This window comes from Mustela putorius, unplaced genomic scaffold, assembly GCF_011764305.1.
Source record: "Mustela putorius furo isolate JIRA1106 unplaced genomic scaffold, ASM1176430v1.1 tig00000083_pilon_pilon_pilon, whole genome shotgun sequence".
NCBI classification, from domain to species: Eukaryota; Metazoa; Chordata; class Mammalia; order Carnivora; family Mustelidae; genus Mustela; species Mustela putorius.
The window spans coordinates 44,881,391-44,902,879 of NW_025421273.1; the positions used below are offsets into that span (position 1 = coordinate 44,881,391).

The window sequence follows — 21,489 nt, forward strand, 5'->3', positions numbered from 1 at the left end:
AGGTAATAACTCATGAGATGACAAAGTTTGAGTACATAAAACAGGTGCCAAAGGTAAACTATAACGGAAAGTTGACACACCCCCGCCACCCCCAGGCTCTCCCATGCTGGGCCTTACACTAGATGTAATTCTAAGCCTGATAAACTCATTTAAAAGCCAGAAGAGCTTGAGAAATAGGTCAATTAGAGGGACCCAAGAAGCACTGTTACAAGAGATGGTCATAACTGACAAACAGAATCCCACAAACATCGAGAGGCATCACTCATTATTATTACCATCATTGTGATTGCCTATGTTTACACGATGCTCACTTGTACGCCAGATTCTTCTCAGAAGTGTTCTACACGTATTCACTCTGTTAGGAATGGAGACCAGAAGAACATCCCCTCGACATCACCGTCTTACCACTCGGTACATTCAGTTCTGCTCTAACGTTTGTGTTTGTTCCAAGATTGCTATATGAGTGAACAATCCGAGCATCACTCAAATTTCACATTTGCTGATGCACGTGCTGATGCACGATTTCAGGAAACCCGAGGTAATAGCAGAAGATTGCACCCAGACAGAACGCAGCTGCGTTAAGACACACGGGATGCTCAAAGCCCATGCCTCCCACATCTATGGGCAACCCCAGTGTCCACCAGGGCTAAGAGCTAACCCATCCACATAGGGTGTCCCAACTTCCCTTCTGATTTCAGGGAACCCTCCTTCCACCATTGCAAATAACTCACAGCCTGCAACTTTTGGAAGGCCTCAGTCTGCAGGAAAACATCAGGATTTTGTCAAGGTAAAGTGTCATACTGATTGTACTATTTATTTCTTAACCACCTAATATGTGTAAAACTGTGTTACAATTTTATTCAGTTCCTACCTTACTTTTTTAATGTGTCACTGATAAAGCTTTCTGAGCTTTATTTTTCCCATAAGTGCTGTGGGTTTTCCTGCATGATTTTGCATAGCATGGTAGGTCTTAGAAACACCTGTCTCACCTTTTAGCAGAACTGACTATATGATAACTATCATTTATAAAGATGCTGTGATTTGAACCAGAAGAGTGTAAATTGTGATTTTAATTGCTTTTCATTATGTCAAAGAGGACAGCAACATACATAATACAAATTGAGAAAGATTCTCCTTCACACGTTTATAATGCTCAAGTGTAGACACTTAAGGGACATTTCGAATGACATGAAACTTTATGAGAAGTTCCCTAATGGTGTTCAATAAATAAGGTTTCACCACCCCATTCTGTACAGATCAAGATGATAGCAGTATAAAGACAGATCCTGGCAGGCAAAAAGGCTTAACTATAATTACTGGAAATGACAAACTGAACTGAATTAGTTTTCACTCCTTGAAACCAGTGAATTAAAAAAGACTTTGAATTTATCGAAGACCCACCATGCTATGCAAAATCATGCAGGAAAACCCACAGCACTTATGGGAAAAATAAAGCTCAGAAAGCTTTATCAGTGACACATTAAAAAAGTAAGGTAGGAACTGAATAAAATTGTAACACAGTTTTACACATATTAGGTGGTTAAGAAATAAATAGTACAATCAGTATTTGATTGTAAATCAGACTTTGAATTTGAATTTAAAAAGTCCAAGATACGCATAAAAAGTATGGATGTATATGTACAAAGAAGTTTTCCTATGATAAATAATAATGATTTCAAACAATTTTAAAAATATAAATGCCCAACAATGAGTAACAGTTTTTTCTAAATCCATAAATCCATATGGATTTATTAAATCCATAAATTTAATAAAATGGGAAAATGTGGGCTCCTGGGTGGTTCAGTGGGTTAAGCCTCTGCCTTTAGCTCCGGTCATGGTCTCAGGGTCCTGGGATCGAGCCCTGCATCAGGCTCTCTGCTCAGCAGGGAGCCTGCTTTCCCCCCACCCCTGCCTGCCTCTCTGCCTAGCTGTGATTTCTTTCTGTCAAATAAATAAATAAATTCTTTTTTTAAAAAATGGGAAAATATTTCTAAGCAGTGTTCATTTGCAATGCAGACTATAAACCAATATGTTCAGTATAGTCCCAACTTTGTTTAAAAGTATCTGTAGCTAGAAAAAAAGGTGGGGGAGTCAACATTTGTATATCTGCTAATTAGAGAAAATGAAATTAGAGTAGAATAATCTTTAGTTTCTTTGCATTTTCTTGTGGTATCCAGATTTCTCACAATAACCACACTTCTTTTACAATTGCAAGTAACAATAGATTAAGGAAGGTCTGGGTGGCTCAGTCATTAAGCCTCTGCCTTTGGCTGAGGCCATGATCTCAGGGTCCTGGGATCCAGCCCAGCGGCAGGACCCACACTCAGTGGGGAGTCTGCTTGTCCCTCTCCCTCTCCTTCTGCTTCTCCCCCTGCTCGTGCCTTCTCTCTTTCAAATAAATAAAATCTTTTTTTTCAGTCTTTTTTTTCCATTTTATTTTCTTTCAGTGTTCCAAAATTCATTGTTTACGCACCACACCCAGAAAAAATAAAATAAACAAAATCTTTAAAAACACACACACACAAATAACAATATGCTACACAAAAACAGAACTAAAGAATTTGATGGGAAAAGCCTCTTTTTATCCCCACTTTAAGTTCACGCATGAATCCAGCCAATAAAGTCTAGCACAAGAACAAGGACACCAGAGGCTTCTTTCACACGCATTAACAGATCCAGTGTCATGACCAAACCCTTCCAAGTATTTTCTATCTGACAACTCAAGGCAAATACAGTCCCAAAAGGGACATTCAAAGTATATAAATCCATTACATCAGCCAAAATACAATTTGCTTTTACTGGCTAAAACTGTCATGGATTTAGTAAAATCCAGATGAAAGAGGATTTTTTAAAAATTATATAATTGTATACAAGCTGTCTTAATGTCTGAAAGAAATTTCATTCTGAATGAAGAAATTGTGTTCCGTATAAAGTGCCTTTCAAACAAGATCAAGATTAAAGAAATTCAAGGGGGAATGGATTTGAGCATAGGAATAAACGCTCCACTTGGTGAGTTTTAAATAGAAAGTACAAAGAGACAGAGGCTGATCTTGATGGCTTCCAAAAGATATGAGTTATATCAAAATCTTCCCAATAACCACGAAACTTGACTTTGAAAATTGTCCGTTGGCCAAAAATGGCTGACTCCTTTGTTGTGAGGGCACTTAGTTTGATCACACACACAGACGTCACAAAAGAAATGAATGGTGAGGATACTCAGGAGTCAAAGGACAATTTGGAACAATGCGGCCACAACACACCTGAGTTCACTCACCTATGCTCGGTTTGCCGCACATTTAAATAACGTGTTCCTTTCCATTTTCAGTTTAACCTTCCTGGCACAACGCATACCCAGGAACTAGCGAGAACAGTTGCCTTCATATGACTCTCCATTCTCAGGAACAGACCAAGAATTAAGTCAGTGTTTGTGGGAGTGTGTGCGCTTCGGTATCATAAAACTACAAAGCATCTGTAACGTTCAGCGTATACACATTGGAATAAAAACCATATTCCTGCTGCACAAAGTATACACATAGTAGTCTTTATATTTTTGATTTGTGTTTTTTTTTCCACTTCCACCAATGTTGACTTTGATGGAAACCAGACAAAAACAAAACCCTTCTGTTTTAAATTTGCTTCCACATTTTCAAGCATATTCAACAGGTTCCCTATCGAATGGAAACGAAAGCTACTGGCTTCCAGTTTTGCTTTGAAGACTAGAAAAGGCAAGGCAACATGAACATTTAGATTATGCTATCATGTATAAAAAGAGAGCACAGAGGACATATGGAGCTCCCCAAAAAATAAGTTGATTCAAGATACCTTTCAGAAGCTTCATCATCTTATCAAATGCATGCTGATTACTTGGGAAAATAATGGAAATTCTTGGCCTCTGAATCTCACAGATTGCTGCCTAAAATGCTGCACATATGCACCCCAATAATTTGCAACCAAATATTATAATCAGCTGCCAAGTCAGGTATTATACTTAATTGCAAGTATTCAAAATACAAAAAGTATGAATTTTAACTGTTAAAGGCCATGCTGAAATATACATCCATCTCTGTATAACATATGCTGACCCTGAAAATACAGAGCACTTAGGAACTCGCAGGATGGAAACTATAATTTTTAAATTGCTCTACGAATTAGCATATGTATAGCTCAGGGGAATATACTCTCTTAGCATTACCAGATAGAGAAAAGGGGGCAACCAATTTTCAGAGTCTACCTAGAACACACGCAGGAATTATTTCCTGGGGCTCTCTAGCCACTCCCTGGGCATAATTCCAACAGAATTTAAATCGGTCTTTGGCACCATCTCACTTCCCCTTTCGCCTCCTGGGCCACCTCCGGTCCAAAGCCAGAAGATCTTCACTTAATTTTAGATGGCCTCTTCCTTTCAACTCGTTCTTTCCTTCCAACTTCTAAACACCCCAATGGTTCCATGCGAATATTTTAGCAGACACTGGAGGATGGGAGAGCTTAAACAAACGACTGTTGATGTTTAACTTCCTCTAGATCATAAGCATTTTCAAAGAAAAGCCTGAGCACCCAGCTCTTGGCTTCTAAATACCTTCGTTCATTCCAGAAACAGTTGGGTCCAGGCCTGGAGCAAGGACAGCACAAAATTGCCAAGAATATCTTACTATGCCAGAAACTAAGGAAATGGTCACATATTAATGCAGACATGACAAAGGGACACGGGAGCTGCTTGAAAGGGGCTCCCACTGGCCAAACGGGACAGCTGGAACAAAAGCAAAAAAACAAAAAACAAAAAAACAAGAATGATGTGAATGAATTAGAATATACTGATTTTTAAAAAAGGAACCAGAAATCCACAGACATTCATGAAATAGGGGATAGCAGGAAGCTCTTCTTTACAAAGAATCCCAGCTAATAAAACACCTAAGGAAGAGCAGAAAGAGAAAATCCCACTTTGCAACCACCAGGGCAATAATTGATTCAGTCAAGGATCATTAATGGATGCTCAAACCCATTAGGGAAAGGGTTTTGTGGATCAGGATACTCACACAGTCGCAGAGTATTACCCCACAGATGACTTATCACTTGCCAAGGGGAAAGGGTGTCTTTATAATGGGAAATTCTGGAAGATCACTCTGCCCAAGCAATAGCATAATCAATTAATCAATTATGGAACAATTGAATGTCATGTGTCTCCACAATCACTGTGTCATATGTCTGTCAAAATGCTTAATCTGTATCTCATCATAAAGTAACAACCAAACAAATCTAGATTATGGTACTTTCCGCTAGACAACTGCCTTGAAATCTTCCAAAATACTAATGCCATGAATGATAATTTAAAAAAAAAAAAAAAAAAAAAAAAAAAACAACGGGGCACCTGAGTGGCTCAGTGGGTTAAGCCTCTGCTTCGGCTCAGGTCACGATTCCAGGGTCCTGGGATCGAGCCCCGCATCGGGCTCTCTGCTCAGCAGGGAGCCTGCTTCCTCCTCTCTCTCTCTGCCTGTCTCTCTGCCTACTTGTGATCTGTCTGGCAAATAAATAAATAAAATCTTAAAAAAAAAAAAAAACGGGGACACTGTTCTAGATTAAAGGAACATAAAGGGACAAAATTCAATAAATGATTGTTGATTCTTAGACAAGGAAAGGAATAGTTATGAAAGACGTTATTGGAATAACTGGGGAAAGTTATGGAAGTATTCAAATATTATCTATGCATTAGATACTATTTTGTGGTGATAAGGATAAAATTGGTTATGTGGAAGAGTATTCTGGTCCTTGGTAGATATGTGTTAAAGTACTTAGAACAAGAAGGCTATGATCTCTACAACTAACTCAAATTGTTCAGTAAAATTATTTAAAATATGTGGATGTGTAGAGAGCCAGACAGACACAGAGACAGAGATAAAGAAAATCTGGCAAAATGCCAGCATTTTATATGACAGGCTAGCCATGACCTGTAAGAACCCGTAACCCCGATTACTTGTGGGCTGCATCTTCTCTGTATAATGAGAGATCATAAATGAGTTGAAAGGAAACAGACACAGACAGGTATCTAGTCCTCTGGTGTCAGAGCTGTTAGCCTACCTTCCAATTCATTGCTCTTCTGTAGCAATTAACTGAGGGTCACTAGTTGGGAGGAAAAAGATTAAAAATGAAAAAGAAACTCAAGGAAGAGGATGACAGTGGGTAAACATGAGCAACAGCGAAGATTCATTCTCCTCTACTCATTGGGAAGAAGAGGTAGGTCAAGGTTTCCAAATTCTGCCTTGCTTCCCATTCTGGTGAGAAAGCCAGTGTGGGTGTGGCCATTTCCGCTGAGCCAGAAAGAGTCCCTCTGCAAGCTTCCTACTGACCAGACCCTGAAGAGGGAAGGCTGAGCACTTCAGGTCATCTCCAGCCCTGGTCAAGCCTAAAACAGGGCGTATCTGAGCCACAAGCCAGGGAAGCAAACAAACGTACATTCCAGAACCACAGCTCTCGGCAGCTACCCCAAGTTTAATGGGTTTGAAACAGAATTTTCCCCACCAAACTTGATCCCTCATTTCTGTAACCCCTTTTCTTCATCCATCCAGTCTCAAAACAGCAGCTTCGTCTTTCACTTGGGTTCCTGTGGCAATGTTGGCCACAGTCTCTCATATTCCAGGCAAATGGCCTCTCTCTCCTCTGTTCTTCCTCACAATTTCTGTCTATGGTACTCACCTGGCACTTTCTTAATATCTTTCTCACACAGTATCAATTCCAAGCGCTTTGCTACGCTCTCTCATTTAAAAATCATTGTGAGGGGCGCCTGGGTGGCTCAGTGGGTTAAAGCCTCTGCCTTCGGCTCAGGTCATGATCCCAGGGTTCTGGAATCGAGCCCTGAATCAGGCTCTGCATAGCAGGGAGCCTGCTTCCTTCTCTCTCTCTGCCTGTCTCTCTGCCTACTTGTGAGCTCTGTCTGTCAAATAAATAAATAAAATCTTAAAAAAAAATAAAAATCATTGTGAATCTGTGAAATATTCTTTTATCCCAACATTACAGAAGAGATGGATGTTCAGGTGAGACAATCAGTCCAAGGTCACGGTGGTAAGGCTGACATTCAGACCTGGTCTTCCGGTTTACCTTAACACCAAGGGGCTTTTTGTATTGTTAGTTACAACACCATTCATTCCCTCACCATAAATAAAGCGGATGATCCTCAAAGGAAAGGACCCATTTCATCCAACTCTGTGTTCTCATGAGAGCCTAGCAGTACTCATAACTCATGTTCATGGATTCAAGCCTCAGCTCAGAAACCATTTTTCTTGACAGCGTCTACCCCTGTGGAAGCAACCACTCACTCCTCCTTGCCCTCCGAATGCTTCTCCTGCAGGATACACAAGCCCTACCCGCAGGGGCTGCGACTGCCACGTGTGGACCCAGAACACAGGAAGCCCTTCGCGAATGTTCACTGAATGAAATGTTTATGTGTGAGACAGTGCAGTTTCTCGACAGGGTTGCTAGGCCTTACTAAAAGAAAAGAAAAGAAAAGAACCCCATTTTCAGCTTTAGCACATACTGAGGCAAATTATTTTAAGAAGTGTGACAGAGGGGAAATGGAGAAGAACGGAGAGCGCAGGTCTCGGCTCTCTGAGCCATATCCACTTCACTTGCTCCCCTGGGTATAGTGTTCTAGAGCTTCCAAATCATTCAATACAAATTATGATTCTGGGGTAGAGCCCAAGATTCTGCATTAGCAAGCTCCCAAGAGATGTCAAGGACGCTGAGTCTCCAGACCACACATCTGAGTAGCAAAAAGTTCTAGACAGTTACGGTGAAAGTCTGCCCGTTTAGAGAGACGTAACACACAGATTAAAATAGTGAGACATAAATTCAGAGAGTGTTAACGCTAGTTATCTCTAGGTTTCTCCTTTCCACTTGTCTATAATTTCCCAGAATTTTATCATGATTCTTGCTGATGGAAATAAAATTTTAAATCCTATATATACAATTGCACTTAAAAACTGTACATTTGGACATTTCCACCCTGCGCGGCTACGTCTTTATTTAAGCCACAAATATACTTAAAAGGACTAGCTAGACTGGGGAGAGAATAGGTTGGTGAATTAGCAATTCCCCATCTCCTCATTTTAACACTTAGATTAACATAAAACAGCAATGATCCTTAAAAAACAGTCACCACCTCCAGCATTGTTTTTCTCAGGTCCCTTTCCCCTTAAAAGAAAGAGAAAGAATCCATTCAGCTGGAAGACAATAAAAGGCAGCCCAAATTAAGGACAGAAGGAGAAACTAGCAGGCACGACATACTCAATCTTTCCAAGTGGGTCAATGGAACAGCATCAAAGTCCACAAACAGAGGTGGAAATAGGGTTCTCCCAGAAGAGGCAGGGCGGGCTGGGTTCCACTACGAGGCTCAGAGGAATCATTTAAAGTAGCACTCACTGTGCACCTGCCAGTGAGGTGGAAAGAAATGGTCCCCAGAGGAGCCCCACTTCCACAGTGTAACAAGGCGGTGTCATTAGGAAAAGGCAATGAGAGGAAAACTTTCCCCAATACCCATCTCCTTCTCTTGTCTAAGAGTCTCGGTGCTGGCCAGGGTATATTCTGTGAGTCGTAGAAGTGCAGCCAGGGGTGGGGAGTGCATTTTACACACCTACCCCAAGACTTACAACAATTCAGACACTTGCCCAGTCATAGTTGTCTGTGACTCGGGGTGAGGCCAAAACTGAAGGAGAAGACCCAGCGCCCCAGCACCCACAAGGTTCTGCCTCCTCTGCTTTCCAATTTCTTCCAACTTTCAGGGAGGACTATCCCACTGCAAGCATCAGGTATTAGTACCACAATTCCACCCATGGCCCGGACAGACTTTGTGCCTTCCAGAAATACTGTGAAATTCACTGTGACATTACCCATAGGGATGGGAACCGAATGTCCAAAAGGCTCATCGAGACAGTGGAACCAAAAATCACTTCTCCATGTCTACACAGAACAATTCAGAGGTCTTTTCACACCAAGGAAGTTTCGACTCTGGGCTCAACTGAAAACAGCAGGTCACTGTATCTCTACTGAATTCTGTGAGTCCAGTGCTGGTCTACCCAAGGCAAGTAGGCAGACACAGAGTGATTTAAAACTGTAATCACTTGAGATTCCAAAACTGACATCAGAGTCATCATCTTGACAGGGGAAATCTGAATTTATTTAAACTTACATTTATTTATTAATATTCAGTAAGGCAGCTTCCTTATTTCTTAGCAATGCATGCTGAAGTATTTCAGGGTAAAATGTCATGGTATCTAGAACTTATTTTTAAATGGTTCAGCAGAAGACAACCTATGAAAATTCATACAGATGAAGTACATAGGGAAGAATGTTAGAAATTATTAAAGTTAGGGATGCCTCGGTGGCTCAGCTGGGTTAAGCGTCTGCCTTCAGCTCATGATCCTGGGACTGAGCCCCACGTTGGGCTCCCCGCTCAGCAGGATGCCTGCTTCTCCCTTTCCTCCCCACCTGTGCACTGTCACTGTCTCTGTCTCAAATAAAATATTTTAAAAATTATTATTATTATTATTATTAATAAAATTAGATGGAGTTTCCATGGATGTTCATTGTGGTATCTGTTCTAATTTTTTCTATATTTGAAAACTTAAAAGTTTAAATTTATGTCAGTCCATAAAGAGCACTGGGTACTGTATAAGGCTGATGAATTGCTGACCTCTACCTCTAAAACCAATAATATGTTATATGCTAATCAATTGAATTTAAATTTTTAAAATGAAAAATAAAAATTAATAAATTTATATATCAAGGGGCAGGGGGTGGGAGGTTGGGGAAACCAGGTGGTAGGTATTGGAGAGGGCACGGATTGCATGGAGCACTGGGTGTGGTGCAAAAACAATGAATACTATTACGCTGAAAAAAATTAATTAATTAATTAAAAAAAAAAAACCTTAATGAATATAGAAAGTTGTAGATGGTGTGTGGAAAATAAATCTTAAGAAAAGGAAAAAGAAATTTATATATCCGTCAAAAATATTTACGACCTTACAGTTTTATCTCCCTTGTCCAATTATTGTCCTACCACCTTACGCTATGGTCCATCTACAGTAAATAATTTTCTTGAGAAGACATTTCCTCAAGCCTTCCCACTCTCTGTACCTTTGTGTATTATAGTCTCTCAACCTGGCATTTTCTTTCACAGGTCACTGTGCCTCTGGTCAGAGTAGATTTAATCCTTTTACATCAATCTCAAATGCTGCCTTTCCCAGGAAAACGTTCCTAACCACCACCACCACCCCCCACGCCCCGCACCTTTACACATCACCATTCACCATTTCCTGACTCCTCACCACATTTGGCACAGTCTATCCCGCGTGGTCGAACTTGAAGCTGACATTGACCGACAGCTCCCTATGTGGGAGGCCCTGCTCTCCACACACCCACATACATTCTTTCATCTACTCTCTTTATTCCTACCCCAGCGAGGCAGGAACTGCTACTACCCTTTTCTCACAGGTGCCAACACGGGGGTCTGAGAGGCTGCATGACTTGTACAAGTCACAAGGGCTTGTAGTAACGGGCAGTGGCGGGCTTCATTCAGACGTAGGCCTCTCTGCTTCCAAACTCTCAAACACTATGGCGTGTGTCATTTGCCCAGTGGCGGGATCCATCGCAGCCACACTCTCACAACTTATCGGCAGGAAGAGCATCTGATTTGTTTATTCACTCAACAGACAAAACTGGTGGAAAGCCACCGCCGTCTGCAACAGTGATGGAACACAGAGGGAGCAAAAAAGGGCAGTTTTTGATCCAGGTACAAGCTAGGAAAATCTGAACACACTATAGACTTCATTGCTACCTGCTGATTCATTGTAACAAATGTCCCACAGTAATATAAGATGTTAACAATGGGGAAATGGGGTGAGAGGGTACTGAGCTGGGTACTATCTTCTTCATTTATCTGTAAAACTAAAAATATTCTAAAAAATAAGGTCTATTTTAGGGGCACCTGGGTGGCTCAGTGGGTTAAGCCTCTGCCTTCAGCTCAGATGATAATCTCAGCGTTCTGGGATCGAGCCCTCCATTGGGCTCTCTGCTCAGCGGGGAGCCTGCTTCCCCCTCTCTCCCTCTGCCTGCCTCTCTGCCTGCTTGTGATCTCTCTAGCTCTGTCAAATAAATAAATAAACCTTTAAAAATAATAATAATAATAATATGGTCTATTTTAAAAATGGAAAAAAGAGGATGACCATGAGGTTGGTTTTCTGGATTGGCACATAAACTGCCAAAGAGTGGTCCAGCCCTCTTCGGCAAAGGGAAGGCATGCATGGGGTCTTTTGGGGGAGTGACGTGGAACTAGAATGTCTGACTGAGTGTGTGGCATGAATCCCATGCATTCATATCCCTCTCCTCACCCGACCCCAACATGTTTCAGGCTCCAAGTTCTCCAGCTTAATCCACATTTTATTCATTCCCAGGAAGAGATTCACCACATCTCTTCCTTCTCTAAATCAATTCAAAGTTCTTCAAGTCTCAGAAAGACTCTAAGAAGTTTAAAAAAAAAAATTTTTTTTTAAAGCATTGATATTGAGGCACCTGAGTGGCTGAGTGGGTTGGAGCCTTTGCCTTCAGCTTGGTTCATGATCCCAGTGTCCTGGGATCCAGCCCCACATCGGGCTCTCTGCTCAGCTGGGAGCCTGCTTCCTCCTCTCTCTCTCTCTCTGCCTGCCTCTCAGACTGCTTGTGATCTCTGTCCATTAAATGAATAAATAAAAAATAAAATAAAATTTAAAAATAAAGCATTGATACTTGTCTTTAAAAAACAAAAACAAAAACCACTGAGTCCTAATTCCCAAATCCAAACCCAGGACTTCAAGCATCTATCTGCGCATTAACACACTCAACCATCCCAGGCATGGTTCTTCCCTAAAGACGGGAAGTCTGCCTTTCTCCGTCCAGGCACCTCTCCCCACTCTGAGAGCTGACTCTCTCCACTGCATTTATGAGATCTGCTGGATTCACACACAGAAAGACCTTCCTGAGTACAGCCAGCCTAATAAGTCACCATGAGTAACAGTAACTCTTTGTGAGATCACCCTCCTGGAAAACTACAGAAGAGTGTCTCAGACATGCAAATATTGAACAGACACCGTCCACACTACTAAGCACAATGGTAAGTAACAGCATTAAGAGTATTTTACTATTTGTGGTGCATTTTATAATTTAGCCTCAGAAAAGTACTGTGATATTGGTGGGGAAAGACAGCACCGTTTTATAGATGAGGAAAATCGAAGCTTATAATTGAAGTCAGAACTCCTTTAAGTCCACCACTGATCTGTTCCACTCGGGATCCTTCCAGGCCTGGCTTAGTGCCAGCTGTGTTTTTGCTCTCTGCAGCCAGAAAGACAGGACCTCTCCTGCCTTGTAATTTTCCACAGTAGTCTCCGCATCTTGTAGGCAGTCTGTCTTTCTCTGCAGGCCACTATCTACTCATGCATCCAACCTTCCAGCAGAATTATATAAACCAACTCAGGAGGAGGGCACTGCCTCCCTCATGCCTCTCCCTCCCAAGTGCTAACACAATGCCTCACACAGTGGGGGCTCCCCAAATCCAGTGGCCCATGACCACATGAGTGATTCTCCGCTGCACAGCTTACCCATGGGCAAAAGCCATGAAACAAAAACATATGCTGTTCTGGTTCTTGAAAACTAATGGGCAAGTTCAAGATGTTTTTTTCCCCCTTGACCTTAAAGCACAAGAAATTACATTATGTTTTACAACATAGCCAATAACCATAAACAGAAAATAGAGAGTTTTGTTTTCCCCACGAGTCCTCAGCTAGGCCTCCAACTCGGGGCCCAGAACATTCAGGAATGCGCCACAGGTCTCAGTTTTCACTGAGATTCCGGAAAAGGGGGAGAAGAAAAATTTATTTTACCATCCATATAGCTTGAATTCCTCTTACAGGAACTACACTCAAGAAAATAACACCTAAAACTGGCTAGTGTGTATTTTTTTTCCCCACAGACTTCTTGGCCATGTTGACCATTTTTATTAGAGCATAAGACTCTCAGAACCTAAATCAAATGAAAAGTCAAATATTTACAAAAGGTCAAATCAGGAAAAAAGAATTCTTCTCTGCCCCTGTATGAAATAAAAAGCCCCTGACCTTGCACAGAGAGTGACTAATTCAGAGTTAACTGTTCCTGCCTCAAAGGAAACCCAGGCTTCTAGAGCACCCAGACATCACAGAAGTTGCTGAAAGAAGCAGTTTACTGAATGGTACTTCTGTGTCTTCAAAGTTTTAATATGTCCAACGGTAGAAAACTAAAACCATCTGGATTAAAGAAGCTAAAATTCAATGCCTGCTTTGTTTTTAACCAGAATAACCAAAATTGAAATATAGCTCACCAAGGTTTTCAATTTCTGCCTCGGTATTTTTCCTTCTGTGTCCAACTATAAAAGAGACTTTTAAAAATATATATAAAATAAAATGTTTAGTTCTATCATCAGTAACACATGAGCTTTTGAGTTGTTGTTGTTTTTTTAATCAGGAATGAAAGATGGGATGTACAGTTATCCAAACCCTTCCCTGCACATCCTAAGGCATATGCTATACACCCAAACAACACAGAAACAGAATGTCCTCAGACTTCAGTTAATAAATTGCTTCTCTGCCCTCCCAGAAAAGTGATCACAAAATACCAGAGGGGATTTAGGATGTGTGTGTGTGTGTGTGTGTGTGTGTGTGTACACATTTGCATGTGCTCCTCTGTGGTGTGTCTGGGTGGGGTTAGGGTGGGGAAGGGCACGCAAGAGAGAGACAGAACTCATAAAAAGTATCTTAGGGTATCTCCTAAAACCCAACGTTCTACTACTTCTTTTGTTTTCCACTCTGATCTTTTCTTAGGACATTGACCCACTTAGTAACAGGCTCCCCTGTCCCCTGGCTCCTGGTTGGCTCTGCCCAGTGGAGAGGTTCCCACATGTGGGTGGGCACCAACAGGAGAACAGAAGGAAAAAGAATGATTCTCTCCCCGCAGGGTCCCGTCAGGTCACAGGTCCTGTCAGGTGAACCCCTGCAGAGAGCTCTCAGTCTCCCTATAATCACTCCCTCTCTTAACCCCTCAGGTCCCAAATGGAAGGAGTTTGGCTGCCTCTACCCTCAGAGCCCCACACTATCCTAGTGTTTCCCCTAGATCCTGCCCAAGTTCCCAATCTGAACATGCCACCTGTTTCCTGATGGGACCCAGACTGATACGGAGACCTAAAACATTTGAATCCTCACCTAAGAAGACAGTGTCGGTCACTACCTCGGCTTTGATCCCACTTTTAAAACAGCCTTATACCATGATGTCAAAGAGGAGTCACGCCACAATTTTGGGGGATCTTTTATAGCTAATCGTTTTGGCTGCTATACTGACATGTTTCTTTGTTTGTTGTAATCCCCAAATTGCATCATGGGCCATAAATTACACAGTAGAGGAAACATCCTTGTACTTAAGTGATCCCTTTGGTCAGCCTTATCGAGGTATGACTGACACACAGAACTGTAATATATTTAAAGTGTACATCATGCTGATGTGGTGTACATATTCACGGTGAAGGAATTCCCCATCTAGTTAATCACCCCATTCCGTCACCTCGTATTTATTTCCTTAGCCCCTCCCCCTTTTTTTGGTGAGAACATTTCAGTTCTACTCCCTCCACGAATGTCAAATATACAGTACAGTATTATCAACTATAGTCCCCGTATTTTACTCACATCCTCAGACTTTACACACCTTATGGGTGCAGGTGGGACCGTTTTACCAACTTCTCCCTCGCTCCCTCACTTCCTGCCCCCCCTTCCCCGCTCTGAGTCTGACTTAAAAAAAAAAAACAGATTCCACATGAGTGATACTTTATAATCCATGTCTTTCTCTGTCTCATTGCCCTCAAGGGCCATCCACGTTGATGCAAATGACAGGATTTCCTCCTTTCTCGCCGCTGACAAATACCCCATTATGGATACTTACACCCCATCTTCTTTATCCATCCACCCATTGGCGGCCATTGGGCTGCTTCTGGTTCTAGGCTGCTGTGAGGAACAGAGCAGCATATGGATCCCTTCAAGATCCTGCTGTCCTTTAGATAGGAACCCAGAGGTGGGGCTGCAGGGTCACGTGATGGTATTTTTATTTCTATTTTTAGTTTTTTGAGGAGCCTCCACGCCGCTGTCCATAGGGGCTACACCAATTACGTTCCCACCAACAGTGCCCAAAAGTTCTCTTTACCATCTTGTTGGCCTTTATTACCCCTAGTCTTTTTGATAAAAGTCATCCTAACAGGTGCGCTATCTCATTTTGCTTTTGCTTTGCATTTCCCTGATTCCCAGTGATGTGGAGCGTCTTTTCACGTACTTATTGGCCGTCTGTGTGTCCTCTTTGGGAAAACATCTATGTGGTTCCCTGCCCGTTTTTTAGTTGGATTATTTGGTTTGGGGCTACTGAGTCATAGGAGTTCTTTGTATGTTTTGGATAGGAACCTTTTTATCTGAGACATGATTTGCAAAGATTTTCTCCCACTCAGTAGGCTGCCTTTTCATTTTGTGCACTGCTTCCTTTGCTGCGCAGAAGCTTTTTCGTTCACTGTGGTCCCGCTCGTTTAAGGGATCATTTTAAAAACATAAGTCGGATCAAGTCAGGTCTCTGCTCAAAACCCTGCCATGTCTCTTAGAACTGACTATTTTTAAGTCCTCCTTTTGCCCCGCAGCACCCTTCCTGACCAACCACTCACTCCACCCCCATATTTGTTTTGCCGTCTCTGTATCACTCTTTCCTTTGTTCACTTGGCTCCTGCCCGGAGGGCAGCCTTGCTGTTTCTGGAACACGCCAAGTCGGCTCTCGCCTTTGCCCTTGCAGTTGCCTAGAATGCCACCTCCTGGGTCGCCACGTCGCTGCATGTCATGGATTCCTGCTCACCTGTCACCGCCCCCAGAGGGCTGTGCTCATCACCACCACTCAAGCAGCTCTCTCTTGCCTCCAGTGCTCTCTCTCCCCTTGATTCTTCTTCACTGGGTGTATTACCCTGATAGATTGCATATTTATTTGTCTATGGTCCATCTCCTCCCATGAGAACGCCTGGTCCCAGAGAGAGGCCCTGTCGGTAAGGATTACTGCTCACGCTGACTGCCTTGCACAGCGGGGGACATACAGTCCGCGCTCACTGAATACCGGTTGTATATTTCGGGGATGCCACAGAAGGAATTCTGTATAAATTAAAGATGAGTTGATGGGAAAACCTGCCATCCTGTTTGAGGTTTCCATACTGTACATCAAAACCCACCAGATACACAGTAAACAAACAAACAAAAAAAGGAATAAATTTAAATGACTGTTTACACCAGGGCAGCACAGATTTTCGATAAAGGAGCAGACAGTAAATAACTTACACTTTGCAGGCCACAGAATCTCGGTCACATGTCTTCAGCCCTGCTGTCACAGCATGGTGGCAGCCAGATACAATACATATATCAATCAGCAGAGCTCTGGTCTAATAATCCTTTACTTATGGCACTAAAAGATGAATTTTATATCCTTTTCAGGTTTCAAAGAATATGCTTCTTTTAATTTTTTTTTTTTCATTGAAACATGTGAAAAATATTCTAGGCTCGCAAGCCACATAAAAACAGGCAGGAGGGCAGATCTGGCCTCTGAGCTGTAGTTTGCTGACCCCTGATTTAAATCATTCCTAAGGGTGGCTTTTTTCTACAGATAAAACACATTCTGCTCCATGAATCTGTCGGATATTCGACAATTAATTAAGCATGGAACAATAACATTTGTTAAAGAACAATAAGCCGGATCGAGTTTTTTGGGTGAGTAAACATTACTAAATCCCTCTTCTACTTGACTGTTTTCCTACCCAGATTTGGGTCATCTTGAAGCACAAGCTGTGGTAAGCATTTTTTTCCTCGACTAAGTATCTTCATTTTCCATCCTCATGAAGAAATCTCATCCAGCTTCTTCTTCCTTTACAGGAAGGGGAACTGTCACAAAATGTTAGGATAAAAAGAAGAGGGTGGTTTCCCAGGCTGTGGGGCAAGGCATTGAGAGTCCACACCATGTTTTACGATTAAGTGTAAATGTGTTGCTTACAGTTTGGTTTCAAATACTTTCAAACACACCCCATTGTGTGGGCCGTGGAATGAGAACTATTTGGGTTGCAGGTACTGCTAGGATCTAGGGTCATCTGTCCCCACGAGCTACAACTTTGCTGAAAAGGCCAGGCCAGAGGATGGCATGCTGAAAACACGTTACTTCAACTTCTAAAACTAATAATAACACTGTATGTTAGCTCACTGGAATTAAAATTAAAACTTAAAAGGAAAAAAAGGAAACACACACACAAATATAGTCAATTGAACATTTTTTAAGAGAAAAAATTTTTAAAAATAAACATTTTTAAAGAGATAAAGTAGGTAAAAACATGCTATGTCATGACTGGAAGCGGGTATTTTAAATTTCACTCAATTATCAGGACAATCTCATCTCTCTCACATAATAGCAATATATGAAAACGAGGAATTTGAAGAAGCACTCTTCATACTATCACTTATAAGAGTCGACCTAACATTGGGAAGAGGTGTAATTTTAACATCAAACATGTCTCTTTGACCCTAGATACACAGGAGAGAACAGGAACACTTCACTTCAGGTGTCTGGATGTTTTAAATATCCTGATGTCAGGTGTCCCAGAAATCTGATCAAGACAGAATTCAAAAGGAAAGTTCTCCACATTTATGCCCCTCATCTTCTCCAAGCCTAGGAGACGTGGAACAAAACCAAACAAAACTCATTATCACCTAATTAATTGCAGACTCCTCTTGCCCTGCCCCTTTGGAAAACAGATCTACCAAAACGTGAAGTGAAAAATTCTAAAGTTCTTTGAAAGACCTCTCGGGCTCTGTTTCTTCAAGAATTTGTTTTCTAGCTCCTTTTGTAAGTAACAGCAGACTTCAGACTGACTGTGAAAACCAGGGATGAAACTGGGCTTCAGTTAAATTCCAAGCTGCCAGGGACAGTCTCCCCAGGAAGCGGATGTGGCTGGAGACCCGGGAATCTCACGTCCATGGTCCAGTTCCCACCAGAGATGGCCCTCCACAGAGCCATCCCATCTCCAAAGGACATTCCGCGGAGCTGGGGCCTAGCCTCCTCAATGAAAGCTGATGCATCACGTCGCAGGAAGAGGTAAGAGAAGCACCTCTCCTTCATCTCACTCTTCGCTCAGTTTCTGAGGGAGATGAAAATGCTGACAAGGCACGCAGCTTCCAACAAAAATGGCCCCAGCAATGAATGACTGTGCCAAGGAATCACCAGTGTCATTGCCCGGCAAGCCGGCGAGCATTCAGACAGACATTCTTTTGGGAATACCCCAGGTGCCACGAATCACCCTCTCCCAAACCTCCAGGGAGATGGGGATGCAGACACTGGGTGAGAGACCAGATCTCCTAGAACAGTCTTGGTTTCTGCTTCTGCTTGTTTGCTAAAGCTGCCGTGACCAATGTCCACGGGCTGTGTGGCTTACACACGGAGACTTCGAAGTCCGAGATGCTGTCAGTATCAACATTTGGCAAAGTTGTTTTTATCTCTCTCCTTGGCTTATAGATGTTGCCTTCTCTCTGTGTCTTCACATGATCTTTCTGCTGTCTGAATGAGTCTAAATTTCCTCGTCCTATTAGTTCAACTGGCAAAGGTCCACCTAAGTGACCTCATTTTAACTTCACTGCCTCTTTCAAGATCCTATCTTCAAATACAGGGCCACATTCTAAGGTCCTGAGGGTTAGGACTTGAACCTGAGATTTAGGAGAGGACAAAATCGACCCCTTGACTCTGTCAGAACAACGGCCAAGGCAAAGCTCTATTTCTGTTTGTTCTTTTCTTTTTAAACATTTTTCGTAAACACTTTATTTATTTATTTGACAAAGAGAGACACAGCGAGAGAGGGAACACAGGCAGAGGGAGAGGACGAAGCAGGGTCCCACTGAGCAGAGAGCCTGATGCAGGGCTCGATCCCAGGACCCTGGGATCATGACCTGAGCCGAAGGCAGATGTGTAATGACTGAGCCACTGAGGCGCCCCTATTTCTGTTTGTTCTTACTAGTGCCAGAGACTAGACTTAATAGACAGGAAATTCTCACTTTTTTTTCAAAATTAACTACCTTTCCTCATGAAAAAATATTGCTTTCAACAATGTCCCAACACTATTCTGATTTTGATGATCAAAAAGAGCAACACATAATTTTTAATCCTTTATGAAATACTTCATCACCTACCAAATCCAGTCATAAAGTAGGGTACGGGCATATCCAAAAGATATCTAAGCACCAGCTGCCAGTCCACATTTAATAAGCAATTTGTACTGCAACAAAGATCTAAACACGGAAAAAATCAGGACATTCCCTTGACATTCATCATAATGAAAGGCCGGTGTAAAAAAAAAAAAAAATACACATTTTCACTCATTTCACATGTGCCTTTTCACATAGGCATTCTCATCTTTGCATGAAGGATTACCTATTGCTGTGTTCATCTGTACAGCCTGCTCCTGATATCAAAACGGGTTTAAAAAATAACACTGAGATCAAGACTTCTTTTCAAACCAGGTGCATAGTAATTTTAGCTACACGTAATATTGTAAAGTCCTATATCTAAAGGATTGCCAAAGCCCTTTTTAAAAGAAATACCAAAACAATATCATTTATATGATTTTAATCTCAATTTAAGCCTTTTTTTTAAAAAAAAGCATTTTTTAAAGATTTTATTTATTTATTTGAGAGAGAGACAGTGAGAGAGAGCATGAGAGAGGAGAAGGTCAGAGGGAGAAGCAGGCTCCCCAGGGAGCTGGGAGCCCAATGCGGGATTTGATCCTGGAAGTCCGGGACCATGACCTGAGCCGAAGGAAGTCGCTCAACCAACTGAGCCACCCAGGCGCCCTCAATTTAAGCCTTCTAACAATTTATGACCTTATAACCTACTTTTATTGTTCAAGTTTGACTATGTTACTCCTTAAATCCATAAACATTTACTGAGATTGTATTATATAGCAGGAAGCATTCTAGGTGCTGGAGACAGATCATTAAATAAACAAAATTCATGTTGGCAAGGATGTGGAGAAAGGGGAACCCTCCTACACTGCTGATGGGAATGCAAGCTGGTGCAACCACTCTGGAAAACAGTGTGGAGGTTCCTCAAAAAATTAAAAATAGAGCTACCCTACGACCCAGCAATCGTACTACTAGGTATTTACTCCAAAGATATAAATATAGTGATTTGAAGGGACACATGCACCTCAATGGTTATAGCAGCAATGTCCACAGTAGTCAAAATATGGCAAGAGTGCAGATGTCCACAGACAGATGAATGGATAAAGAAGATGTGATGTATACAGACAACAAAATACTACTCAGCCATCAAAAAGAATCAGATCTTACCATTTGCAATGACATGGATGGAACTAGAGGGTATTTTACCAAGCGAAATACATCAGTCAGATAAAGACAAATGCCATATATTTCACTTGTATGTGGAATTTAAGAAACGAAACAGATGAACATAGGGGCAGGGAAGGAAAAATAAAATAAGATGAAAATTGTGAGTACAGAGAGGCAAGAAAGGAAAGAAATGAAGGAAAGCAGCTAGGAGGTCCCTGGAATAATCCAGACAAGACAGAATGATGGCCTGGGTCAAGATGGCAACAACGGATACGTTCTGAAGGTCAAGTCAAGATGATTTTCCGATGGACTGCAAAACATGTCTCCATTTCTTCATTTTCATTGATAAAAACTAAGCGCAGCCCAGACGCTCTCCTCATTCCTAGATGGCTGGGAAAGTTTAGAATTGGCTCCCCTGTCTTCAATGCTCCCTCTCCTTTCTCTCTCTTTTTCCTACAAACTGTAGCAGGACTGGAGTTCAGAACACTCTCCCATCACTGCATCACTTGCTCCCTGTGGGTCTCTTTCCAGAGCACAGACCTACTCCGAAGTCCTCCTCCTTGTGTGCCTATGCCTGCCCAAGACCTCACGCCCTCCCATAGCTCCACCTCGGCTCTCCAATGCTCTAAATCTCAAGACACAGGCCCTTCAAGGTTCACTGCAGATACTAGCTCCTTTAAGAAGTCTTCCTGAGACGGTCAAGCTCATTCAGACTTCTACCCACCTCGGGGGTCCTGAGGCATTGACCACCTGTGCCAACTGTTCCCCCATCACACTGGCCCAGCTAGACAGTGCGTCCCTAGAAAACAGGAGCCACGCCACACCCTTTTTAGCCCCATGCCACCAACTATATAAAAAGCAGCTGTAATACTTACTGAAAAGAACATCACAGCAAAGAACGAAAGAATAGCTTTTAATTATCATAAATGTATTGCCAACATACTTAAAAACTGAAGCAGTCACATAAAAATCCACATTTCTGCCTTCTCTTGAAATAGTGAAACATCAGGCAAGACTGGACCCTCATTCTTGAATAGCCATGTGGTAACTACGC

The 21,489-nt window shown here is 42.1% G+C and overlaps 1 protein-coding gene and 1 long non-coding RNA gene across 16 annotated transcripts in view; one reads left to right on the forward strand and one right to left on the reverse strand.

The window, feature by feature from the left end:
- APBB2 (amyloid beta precursor protein binding family B member 2) overlaps positions 1-21,489 on the reverse strand; it is a 368,036-nt gene that overhangs the window by 262,698 nt on the left and 83,849 nt on the right. The gene's annotated exons all lie outside the window — the stretch shown is intronic.
- LOC106006987 overlaps positions 11,978-21,489 on the forward strand; it is a 35,863-nt gene continuing 26,351 nt past the window's right edge. For 2 of the 3 annotated variants that reach the window (XR_006605774.1, XR_006605775.1), the window contains exons 1-2: positions 12,104-12,133; positions 16,717-16,820. This is a non-coding gene — a long non-coding RNA (uncharacterized LOC106006987). Of the gene's footprint in view, positions 12,134-16,716; positions 16,821-21,489 lie in introns of all 3 variants that reach the window. The other variant, XR_006605776.1, reaches the window with a different exon arrangement.